This window comes from Equus asinus, chromosome 12 (genome assembly GCF_041296235.1).
Source record: "Equus asinus isolate D_3611 breed Donkey chromosome 12, EquAss-T2T_v2, whole genome shotgun sequence".
Taxonomy (NCBI): Eukaryota; Metazoa; Chordata; class Mammalia; order Perissodactyla; family Equidae; genus Equus; species Equus asinus.
The window spans coordinates 66,547,578-66,555,978 of record NC_091801.1 but is presented as its reverse complement, the minus strand read 5'-3'; the positions used below and the strand labels follow the sequence as shown (position 1 = coordinate 66,555,978).

The window sequence follows — 8,401 nt, the reverse complement described above, 5'->3', positions numbered from 1 at the left end:
CTATTTTAAATATTTAGATCTCTGGAAAAAAGACTAAGGCGGTGTCATAGAATCAGAGACTGGGAACTGAAAAGGACAATAGTGGAAGAGACTAAGAGGTTTGCACTTCAGTCCCAACTCTATCATTTTAGAGCACTATGAGCTTCAAAACTCGCTGAACTTCCGTCTCTGACAGCCTATGGTCGGTCCAGGTCTTTTTATAAGCAGATAAAATATTTCTATACAAATTTTACCAACGAAATATCTAAGAATGTTAACATATACAAAGCACTTGGCATAAGGTCTCAAATAGAATAAGCACTATGTAATTTTTTGTTCTATTATTTTTATTATTCTTATTATGATTGCTTTTAAAAATGCTAAATTACCCAAAACAAATTATAAAAGAGTTTTAGGAAACTAAAACTCCAGCCCTGGCCTGGACAACTTTTTTTCATCAAAATGTCATACCTAATAGGTGATCATTTCCCAAAATGTTGTTCAGCTCTGAAGACACTGACAACTTCCAGTTTCTTAGCTGGAGTCAGGTTTATAGTTTTTATAGAACTGGAGCCTGTTGTTTATAATGACCAAAGACCACTTATTCATGGTGAATCCAACCACATGATATAATGGATTTTCCAGTTGTTAACAATGAAGGAGAAAGTGGTAAGTTTAATTTGGGATTTCGTGGGCAGATAAAAGTTTGAGATATCAAATTAATCCCAGGTATGAACATTTGTTACTGTACAAGAAAGTAAATCCAATTTCTCCAGATATTCTGATTTTTCAAGAGTAATCAGAAAAGCATCCTCATTTCCAAATATTGTCAATTATTTTAAATTTTATAATAATTTCCTTCAGGGTAACAAAGCCACCTGTGGGCTTCCCCTGGCTCATGCTGCTAGATAGCACCTTTGACTATATATGTGTGTGGAGTTCAGTCACCCACCAAGACTCCATCATGTACGTACAAGGTCTTAAGTAAAAGAATTCTACAGGTATTTCAAATGTTGAAATTGTGAATCCTAGTGACTTGCAGGATCAAGACATGAGCAGAACCAGTCAAGGAACACCACCTGAAGTTTTATTTAAAAAGCTTATTTGTTTCTGTTTGGGCACAGCACACGTTACACTTGGCCAAGGTATTTAACCTTTTAGACACTTCACCTATATGTTGAGAAACTTGGTCTATAAGATATCTGACTACACTTTCATCTACAATTATAGCTGTTTGAGATTTGGACACAAATTGAGAGAAAAACAGTGTGGATTGCATGTTATGGAAGACAATTGGGTAAATTATCTTATGATGAGAGGTTCTCTATCTAGAACAGATTCTGCAAAGGATAGAAATATAAAAGAATCAATGAGGATTTAACTCTTGTTTCTTGTTGTTGTTTGCCTTTTTGCATATAGCAAGAACACATTTTTCTCTTAATTTCAGACATTTGAATTTTTAGTTATATAAGTAATACATGAATGGGGGAAACTAAAGCATCTAAAGTAAAATTATTAGTCCTCACAGAAATATGCCCACATCCCTGAAAATCATTACTAAGAATTTTGTATTATTCTATAGTTTGTTTTCTTTGCTTATTCAAGCATATATGCACATTTGTAGGTTGATTTGTTTTTCTTACAAATATGGAATTGCATTCAATATTTTATCTTATAATTTCCTGTATTTATTATACTTGACACCCTTCCTACATATATATTTCCTTCTAAATACATTTGGTCTACCTCATTCTTTTTTTTTTTTTTTTTTTGAGGAAGATTAGCCCTGAGCTAACATCTGCCACCAATCCTCATCTTTTTGCTGAAGAAGATTGGCCCTGAGCTAACATCTGTGCCAGTCTTCCTCTATTTTATATGTGGGATGCTGCGTCAGTGTGGCTTGATGTAGGTCCGTGCCCAGGATCTGAACCGGCAAACCCCAGGCTGCCAAAGCAGAGCATGCACACATAACCACTGCACCACTGGGCTGGCCCTACCTCATTCTTTTTGATAGCTGTATGGTATTCCATTCTTTGGATGATTGAAATTTATTCTATAATTTGGTGGCACTAAATTATTCAACCATCTTCCTATTTAACATTTATATTGTTTCTAGCTTCTTAAAATCAAAGACATGCTGCAATCATTTTTAGAATTTGATAAACTGATTCTGAAGTCCATGCAGGAGAAAAATATGCAAGAATTGTCTAAAAGTCTTAAAACACAATAATGGTAATTTGGTGAGAGGATTTATTGTTTATTGAGACAATATAAAGCTACTATCTTCAAAATAATAAAGCACTTGCTCAGGCCTATACAATTGAATCAAAGAACTGAATTCAAAGGCCAGAAAAAAATCCAGATACATAGGAGAACTTAATAAATGAAACAACTAATCTGCAAGTCATTGGGGAAATTATGAATTTACCAGCAATTGGTATTAATAATCATTATTTACTGGAAGAAAATAAATGTAGCCCCAATTGTGTGCCCATAGACAAAAATAACTTAAGACGAAAGTTCCAATCATAAAAATAAAATATTAAAAGAAAAAAATTAAGTTAAGAATGTATATACCCTTGGGGTAAAGGGAAGCTTAGTAAGGAAGATGGAAACAAAAAAATAAAAAGGAAAAATAAAATACCAGATAAAATTATAAAACAATGAAACATAAAACATTTGAATGGGAAAAGGCAACTTAAATTAAAAAAACAATAACAACGTGGGAGAAAATATTTGCTATGCACAAAAACAAGAGATTAATACTCTTAAGATATAAGTAGATCTTCAAATTAGTAAAAACGATGTATAGTGCAAGGAACACTGATATTCAGGGAGGTGAAAATAAAAGCAACAATAAAATAAAACTTTTGGCTCTTCAGATTGGCAAAAATGAAAGATCTTGTTAACGCCCAGTGCTCATGAGATTGTGAGGAAAACAACACTCTCATACACTATTTTTCAAGAGCAGTGCTGAATCTGGAAATTTCTATAAATTTTGGAAAATAAATCTGGTTATATTATTGTAAACTGTAAGTTACGCATATGATTTGATCTAGCACCCCACTTCTGGGACATTATTTTTCAGAAAATACTGACTGATGAGTGTATAGAGATATTCTTTTCAAAGAAGAATTTGGTTTATTGTCTCTTGAATAAAACAGACAAGCATCCAGAAAACTATGGGTCAATTTGGGCCAATTTGGGTGCCTGAACATAAACATGCTTCCTTTTTAATGCTCCTGCTCCTCTGTACCAGAAAACTCCATAGGAGAAAAAAATGTCAACAAAGTGTAGCCTTGCTCTTCTTCCTCACTGGAAACGCTGGCAAGAAAGAGGGGAAAGCTAAGCAAAGCAAAATGGATGTGTGAGGGACTCAGGCAGGAAGCTAAGGTTGTGCAATTCAACAAGGGTCACGGAGCCAGGTATTGACAAATGAGTAAAATAATCCTGCTCTCCATCGTTTTGCAACTGGGTGGCGAAAGAAAGACAAGCGCACACGTTAGACAAGGTCCTAACAAAATGTTTTAACAGGTTAATGGAAGAACAGTCACTTCACAAATATAAGCAAACTCAGGGCCAAATCCTAAGGAGTTTCTCAATTAATGCTTTGAGATACACAACAAAAGGCAATCCGATTTTTGGCACTACTATGTTTAACCAGAAAAATAAAGTCATAATGGCCAACCACACAGCCTTTTTGGGATCCCATGTATTAATTCAATCTGTACTAAGTTAAAGGGAAAAGGATAATTAAACACACATACACTCCCAGAAACCAAAATGCCTAATGCTCATCGAACAAAGAAATAGCACTAAATTTATTGCACTGTTTGTCCGAAGGAAGTTGATCAAATATGAGTAGTTACTATTTTTCATGCACTGTGTTAGACATTAAGATAGAAAGATGAAGAGAGATATGGCACATTTTATCACTAGAGAATCAAACTAAAACAGATGCATTATCTCTACACCTACCGACGTCTTTCTAAGGAGAAATGGGAAGCAGAGACTCGGAGCGATAAGGAAAAGGTCTACAAACAAATCTGTCCCCTTATTCCTGTAATTTGTCTGATTCAGCACTTTCGTCCCCTAGATTTTCCTTAGAGACGTAAGACAGTGTCCCTTTCTTTGTCAAAAGGCCCATTTTCTACACTTTTCCTCAGTCTGTTACTTGTTTTCCTGGTCACAATTAATGGGAACAAAACATCTGCTCTTTACTGAGTGTCTGCTGGGTGTCAGGGACTTTGCCAGGCATTTTGTATCAGTTGCCTTCTCTAGTGTACCCAACAACCCCGCGAGCTTTGTATTTTCTGTATTTTATAGATTAAGGAAACCTAGAGGCTCAAAGTTATTGGTAACTTGGAAAGGATCTTACCTCTATCACATGGCAAAGATGGTCCTCAGACCCTTGTGTGCTAAACTCCAAAGCCTATGGTATGCTTAAGCGTGTTGTTGGTCTATGGCCTCAAGATGGAACATTTTGAAACACAGATTGCCATGCTTTGTACTACAGTGCTCATTTCTCTCTTCATGACATTTTGACTTTTTTTTTTTTCCCCTTGTGACCAGACCTATAGATTAGGGTTAATTTGCATGACTATTTAACTCAGGAGTAAATAAACTAAATATTCTCTACTGGTCCTTGCTTTTAGAGGATCTCACATTCAGAAATGATGTTGTAAATGCAGGAAGGTAAAATGAAAATATTTAGAAGTTGGTAAATTACAGGTCCTTTGTTAAGGAAAGATTTGATTTGCCTTTGTCTCTGTTTCTGCCAAAGAAGGACTAAGGACACACAATGCCTAGACTGGTTTTGATGTCTAATAGATGGATTTCTCCTGAGAAGCTGAGATAATCTCTGATATTTATATAGTGGCAATCATATCCCTGGCACTTAGCCGTGGCCAGAAAGATTAGATAAAAACCCTTAAGAGATCAGTGTAATATAACCCAGACTCTGATGCATCTGTTCTCTGTTGGCCTTCGAAGTCAGGTCCCACATGCCATTTTTCACAGTAAATCCAAGGCACAGTTTGATGATTCTATACTATGATTATTTTTTCTTTTCAGTTATTTTTAGTACTATTGTCTTGGTTCCTGAAACTTTCTTGACATAAAATGTTTAAATACTCAATTTTCTTTTATAAATTCAGCATCATAATATGAAGGTTCTTTAATTATACACCAAACTATGACTGATACTGAGATGGACCTCTATCTTAATCATTTTTTGAAAGGAAAAATAATGATTAATTAATTTCATCTCCTAATCCTCAGACTCCATTCACTCCATTTCATATTCACTCCATTTCTCTTCTCCCCACTCCGTGTTTCTCTTCAGTCCACAGTATGGGGCAAAAGGGATGCTTGGTGATTGGTTGGAAGTGTTGGGATAAAAAACAAGCCTTTCCATATCCCTTTGATTATTTTTACAGATTGCCCAATGTTCCTTTTTAAAGACTGACATTTCTTAAAAGCCCCAGAGTGATTGCTTACACTAATCCTAATGTATATCTGAGCATATCGGCCTCTTGGCCTGGTTTCTCTGTTTGAAATTGAATGCACATTGAACCCTACCAGGTCCCTTCCTGCTCTCCCAGTCCCTCATACACCCATTAACATATATACACACAGATTTTTTTGTCAGTATATATTCTCTAAGGTCCAAAGCATCCCATTAAAATACCCACACACATTTCTTAACCACTACCACTCTTTCTGGGGTCAAAAGAACACACTCCTTCTATAGGTTTTTCTTACAAAGATGCTAATTAATATATATATATTTATATTTACCTTGATTTACAACCAGTTTCTCCTATACAATATTTTTAGTTTTATGTTCAGTTCATTGTAATCTCAATCCATGTAGCATGCTTCCTATCTGAAACAATGTCTTTAATGAAATATTTGACATGCGTTTTGAAATCTGGTAATATTATAATCATAATTTTCAATTGGCTTATTCTTTGATATGGCCCACTCCTTCATTTTTCACTTTATTATTAACCAATATTAATTAAAGAAAGTAAAGTTACTAGGAGGAATGTAAAATCCCTAAAAGAATATTATTCTGAAAGTTCTTTTCTTGGGGTGGGCGGGGGCAAAGAACAATGGCAAAACAGAACTGCCTCCTCTGAGGTTTGAACTCAGGACCTTCAGATTATGAGACTGACACGCTGCCTACTGTGCTAAGGAGGCACACAGAGTGCTCTTGATTCCTTATACATTGTTCTCCTGATATAGACACAGACACAATAGCACTTTCCTTTGAAGACTGAAAACTGGTAGAATGCTAGAATCATCAAATTTCTTTTATTGTCTACAAAGTATATTTCAATGATTGGTTCAAATTGTCTTTCAAAATCGAAGTTGCTTTGATTATATACATGGAACTTTCCAGTGTAGAGATGCAATACATTGAGGTAAAGTAAAACTAGCCAGTGTTTTTATAAGACTTTCCCTTATACTAAGCTTTTTGCCCTTAAAGATCCAGGAAAGGACTGAGGACATAGTGGGAACATTTTTGGAAGCGGGTGAGTTGCAAAATGTTGCTTATTGTCCTGATATTTAATACAACTTAATTCTGAAGAATATAGCTCCATTTTGTTCTTTACCCAGAGACAAACGATAACATTCTCCTGAAGGTCAGAATTTAACTTGCTAACTTGGTGCTAGTTGAACAACCATGCCATGCCGGGTAGGTCATATCAGGTAATTTCTGTAGGCTTCTAAAGCCACTAGTAGTTTTGGATGATTTTTCCCTGCAGATCTTCTCTGCTTTTTCTACTGCCTAGTTAAGATGAAAAGAGAAATTAAAGTGTTTCCAGTCCCAGTAGGTCAAAGAATCACTAGGTGCAAATCTAGGAAACCAGAACAAAGAAATTCAGACGGGCAGACCTGGGTCAAATGAGGAAGGGAGTTTATTTATTTTTCACTTCTCTGTGGGGCCATCTGTGTGTTGGATGTAAACTCAATGTGAAGTTAATTTCATGGAAGAAGGATACTGATGTTAAGGAAATCACACAATACTTATTTAATTCACATACCTACACATCTTCAGGATTCCTGTTTTACTTTATAAAATAGAGCACTAATTGTTTGCCTTTGAATTAGCTACCTGAGTTGTCATTTTGAAGTTATCAGTTCTATACTGTCAGTGATATTTACTCAGATTTGTCCTTTCAAGAGTTCTGAATTTAAAGTTAATTTAGCAGTAAGTTGTCCTTCCAAAGCCTATGTTGTCCAGAGGGCAGATAAGACTTAATTATTTTGTTTGCTGAAAGAAAAATACATATATGACCATAACGTTGTCACACCTACTTGGGAATGCAAAAAATAAAACACTAGAAATGGATCACAGAGAAGAAAAAGAGGGTCAATATAGGAACATGACTGAGAATAGACACCCTACCAGGCAGAATGATGACATTGTATTCAGGTGCTTTTTTATTCTGGAGAGTAATTGATTTTAGTAAACTATTGTGTTAAGGATAAAAATTACAATTATGATACAACCAAATATTTCTATTGTTTGTGGGAGGATCTTGGCAAAGTTGATTGGTCATGTCACTCATGTTTTGTCTGCTGAACTAGAATGTAAGCTCCTGCAGGTCAGGAATGACAGTAATTTTTTCTGCACAACTCTTTTAGAAGATACTCAAAGATGCTTTCTGCCTCCCAGACCTATAAAATGGTCCTGCCCAAATCCATCTCACTCAAGGCCCTAGACACTCTTCTGATTGGGGGCAGAGGGCAAATTGGACATCAAAGAGTTGCCAAAGGCTTTTCTGCTGCTGAAGGCTGAAGAGCTCTTGATGATTCTTTGATCTCTGCCTCCATCCCCCACCCCCGGCACTGCCCCCACACACACCTCACAGTCAGTCTTCCACCAGGCCCCACCCTGGGTCTCTGCTCTCCTCAGCTTCTCTCACAGAAGACCCCTGGCATCCTGGTCTACATTAAGCAGCAAAACTAAACAAGAGTGCAAACAATCAACCTTCTAATCCAGACAAGCTGCTATCATAGCCTTTGGCTCCCTTATCTGAAAAGAGAAAACATTTGGGGAAATCTTTTAAGTCTCAGTAAAAAATCAAGAGCAGTTTTTTTCCCCCTCTTTATTTAATATAGAACCTTGGTTTTATTGCTATTGCTATCTTTGGCCCACTGCAGAAGAACCAAGAAGGAAAATTCTAGAGAATCAAATCTGAAGTTTATATCCCTCCAGTAATATAATTCTTGAAAATCAAATTTTAAAAATTAAAGTTAAGTCTATTGTGAATGAATCTGCCCTGAAGTGTAGCATTCTATTAACTGCCATGTAAAAGCCGATGATGGTTTCTTTTGAGAACAAACTGATAGGGTTGTAGTCAAAAAGCGTCTAAATGTTGGAATCTCTTACATACTCAAACATGCAATA

The 8,401-nt window shown here is 35.9% G+C and overlaps 1 non-coding gene across 1 annotated transcript; it reads right to left on the bottom strand.

The window, feature by feature from the left end:
* Nucleotides 1–6,110: 6,110 nt before the first annotated feature.
* TRNAM-CAU (transfer RNA methionine (anticodon CAU)) lies at nt 6,111–6,183 on the bottom strand. The gene has a single exon. It is a non-coding gene; the product is annotated as a tRNA-Met (tRNA).
* Nucleotides 6,184–8,401: the final 2,218 nt, after the last annotated feature.